A 4,481-nucleotide genomic window follows, 5' to 3' on the forward strand; every position below is an offset into this window, starting at 1 on the left:
AATTTTTCCAAAACTTAAGACCATTTATGAAACATGGAGACATAAAGATAGGTAAAAGAGGTACAGTAAAAACATTCTTCAAGATACAGTGTTTCATGTGAGTGCATCTGATGGTGTCTGCTTTTATGAGGTACATGCCCAGAAACATTATCCATCCTACATCAACAATTGCGGAAGTGGTAACTGTTAATCATAGCCACTGTCATAAGAAGGCTGCACCAGAGCTTTCGAAGGCTGTTTTGAAGCCACTGCCTAGGTCATTTCTAATATCCCCTAGAGCCCTTTCACTCCATCCTCCATAATAGTCTTCTATGTCTAAGTGAAGAGCATGACTTTGACATTTTATTTCACAGGTGTCAAGATCCTTACTTGTTTATGAAATCTGGAAATATGTTCAAATGTACACAGTATACTTAAGGATAATACCAATAATAAATGGTAACACTGTCACGAAAAATAACAGTTGGTAACAGTCATTTGTGCAAATTATTATCTTCCTATATTTAAAATTGCCTGCAGAACAGCAGAATACTTTTCTTATTCTCCATATATATAACCAGTAGTTATGCATTAACTTCTTCTATAGCTGAGATTCAGAACCTTTTATCTAAATAAGTGAAATCACTAAAACAAATTGTTAAACAAACTTTTTGAAGTTATAAGCATGATTTAAGCACAGCTGCTTCTTCATTGGCCCAGTTTTATTACCCAAAACCAGCTCTAAATTAATATTTTTGGCATGTTACAGGCAACACACATACAAAATATGTTGACATATTGTTCAAGTAGTAAAAAAAAAAAAAGTATTTTTATTTACAGTGTCTTTCTGGGGTGTATTGTAAAGGAACAGTCATAAAAATGAACGAAAGGAATGTGTCTGCCTTATTTAGGAAAGTGATGAACAGACTGGGGAATGATAAACTCACTGAAATCAAAACAAATTTTTTCAAGACATCTTTCACATCTGTAATTCTATATAATTCTACCAAATCTGAGCAGAGTGACTTACTTATATTCCTTTTTTTTTCTCTGTTCTTTTCTTGTTTGTCAAAATAGTGGGTGTTAAATAGTAACAACTACTTCCTTATAATAGGTGTGGAAAAGGTATCATTCAAAATTTTAAGAGAATGTTTGCAAAACATCACAATTTCAGTCATAATTCCTGTGAAATACATTTAGAACTCATGTCTGATCTTTCTTGAACAGAGGACTCGTTTATTAGGTTTCCTTGCAAAAAGTAATAGCCCATTTTATTTCTTCTCATACAATATCACATTGGGGTGAGCCTCACATAAGGAGAAAAACCTTGGGTTGCTTGAAGGACTCGTCATTTCCAAGTGGTCATTCTGTGAACAATTTTTAGAGAAAACCCCCAGCATCAGTAGGTGCTTTCTTTAGATGCCAATGCTCATTAGATGCCTAATGATTTAGAAAAGATGAGTAGGAAGTATAGGCAGGGCACAAGGTCACACCTTGACCAACACAATTATCCCTATATCTGTCATAATCTTGAGTTGGTGCATAGAGTATGGATGTTGTTCTTCAGCAGTTGGCTCTTATGCTGAATTGTTTTCCTGGGTTCAACCTAGCAGCTGACACCAGGTGGCAACATCTGATTAAAGATGCACCAGTTCCAGAAATTGCATCTTCTTTTTGGCTAGTTTAGAGTCCAGCAGAACATTTTCCCATATCTTTTCTAATCATACCTTTAGAAGGGATACTATAATATTAGGTCCAGATAGAGCATTTTATCATTACTGATTGCTTTTCAGTTTTTAGATTCAAACTATTTGTTACAACTAGCTTTGCACAAATACTGATAGAAAGTATGACAGCTGTATCTCAGAAAAAGGTAAAGCAATAGCACATTATAGAAGACATTTTCTGAGTGGTTCAGGAGTCTATTACATGAAAATATTGTTTAGATTTCATTTTGTTAAATCCATCGTGTGTCCTAGGCCTGTATAATTTAGAACAGAGTCTTGTCACAGCCTGAATCTATACGTGTCATTTGCACAGAGCTATGTTTTTGCTTGTTTTTAACTAAGCATGGAGTATTTGTAGTATTTTCTTATACTACAAACCACATGGGAATATGGAATGAATTTATATAAGCAAAATGTAAAATTAAAAGGCTTTTACCTACAGTCACTGCATAAGTAAAATTTTAGCTATTGCATATATTGAGAGCATAAGAAATTGCCTATTTAACTTTTATAGTCATATAATTTATATTAATTTCTTTGTCAACTATACTATTATATTATTATATCATTTTATTAATCTATTCTCTCTATTTAAATTATGCTGTATATTTTGGCTTTGCCCTTAAATATTTGTATTATATTTTTTGCAACTAAATGGGCCAAAGGGGCCAAGGAAAGCACCAAGAATGTTACTTTGCCACACTGTGTTCCATTAAGAAAGAAGTGAATATATGCATATATAGATATTCTACTTTTATTTGTTACTCTTCAGGTAATATTGTCCTCATTACTAAACTTCATTCTAAAATTTTAGAACTTTTATGCCTTTTGTCTTGAAAGAGAATCTGAAGAGTAAAAGCCAGACCTTTGACAAAGTTAGAATGACCAACAATTTTACACGTTTTTGATTAATGCACATACACTCTGTGTAGAAAGGAGAGGTCCCCTTTTATTTCTTTACTATTTAAGAAACTAACGAAAGTTTTATAGTCAGTGCATGCAATTATCCTGTCTTTACCTTTGGGGTTCACATAGACATATCCTGAAGCATGGGGCAATTCTTAAAATATTAAACATGGGTTCTGTTAAATAATTCAGTGACTGCAGGATTTAGTAATAGCTGTGACTGGCCTATTCAATCAATTTGCATAGAATTTAAGCTTTCTTTTCTACTCCTTTCAGTTACCAGTCCAAGTGAAGAGATACAGTTTCTGAGGATGGGACTTTATGTCCATTACTAATTTAGAGCACGTATGAACTGTTCAGCCTGAAACGTTCAGTGTCCCCTGTACTAACTTTCAGTCACTCAAAGTTATATATTAAGAGTTGTCAGCATGCAGTTTAATGCAAGATTCTTAGCGTGTAATATAGAATCATAGAATCACAGAATCATTTCGGTTGGAAAAGACTTCTAAGATCATCAAGCCCAACTGTTAACCCAACACTGCCAAGTCCATCACTAAACCAGGTCCCTATGTGCCGTATCTACACATCTTTTAAATATCTCCAGGGATGGTGACTCAACCACTTCCCTGGGCAGCCTGTTTCAGTGCTTGAGAACCCTTTCAATGAATAAATTTAAACCTCCCCTGGCACAGCTTGAGGCCATTTCCTCTCATCCTCTCACTTCTTAATTGGGAAAAGAGACTGACACCCACCTTGCTACAACCTGCTTTCAGGTAGTTGTAGAGAGTGATAAGATCTCCCCTCAACCTCCTCTTCTCCAGGCTAAACAACCACAGTTCCTTCAGCCACTCCTCATAAGACTTCTCCAGACCCTTCACCAGCTTTGTTGCTCTTCTTTGGACACACCCCAGCACCTCAATGGCTTTGTGGCTAGTACCCCTATGAGACAAGTTGTCCTGATACTTAAGAGGATTGGTAGGTTCCCTTCCTCCCTGTCCAGGTTATAGGTGATTATGATTAGCACAAGAATTTTTTTTTTTTTTAAAAAAAGCTTGCATTTCACCTTTATAATTCAGCAGTAGTTGATGCCATTACATTTCATCCAAAAAAGTTCTTATAAAACAAACCCACAGTTCCTGGATTCACCAGGGAATGGTGCTGAGTCACAGAGACCTGGGATCACAACTGTCTCTGAGTTCTCCTGGGAAGGAAACACCTTAATGACTGAGAAGGGTATGAACTTTGCAGGACTATTTGTTTACACATCCTTAGTCCCAAAGCTTTAGTCAAAAGTTTCACCTGAGTGAGCGTTGCAGTCACATAGTATTTTTACTTAACGGTGTACTCTGGTCAGAGAGACTCAGGAATTAATCCAGTGCCTATGGTAGTGTTAATATTGTAGGTTAGACATTCTGAGGATTATCAAATGCATTTTTTCAGTTTGTCAACTCCATTTTTTTACAAACTATCAGCTTTTTGGGGGTCATTATCACAACAGTCACAAACCAGTTGAATATGTGCTGACCTGATATTAGACCTGGTCTTAGGCTAAAGCCTTAAAAAGTCTTTAAATATAGCCTTGCATCAGTGATTGCTGTTGTATGAGAAAAACAGGACTTGTTCTGCTATTTTATAGGTGTCACGTCTCGCTCAGACGAGGGAGACAAGCGACTTACATTTGTAAAGCCCCAACGAAGTGGACAATGGACAAGTCTCAAAGTCCAAACATTTATTAACTTCCCACAACGTACTAATTGGATACATGATAATTGGCTAAGTATATAATGAGTTGTGGTAAGCAATACAGTATGCCTTGCATTGCTTAACGGTAGTGAAGGAAGAGGGGAAAAGGAAAGGAAGGAGATGGAG

This window comes from Strix aluco, chromosome 8 (assembly GCF_031877795.1).
Source record: "Strix aluco isolate bStrAlu1 chromosome 8, bStrAlu1.hap1, whole genome shotgun sequence".
Classification (NCBI taxonomy): Eukaryota; Metazoa; Chordata; class Aves; order Strigiformes; family Strigidae; genus Strix; species Strix aluco.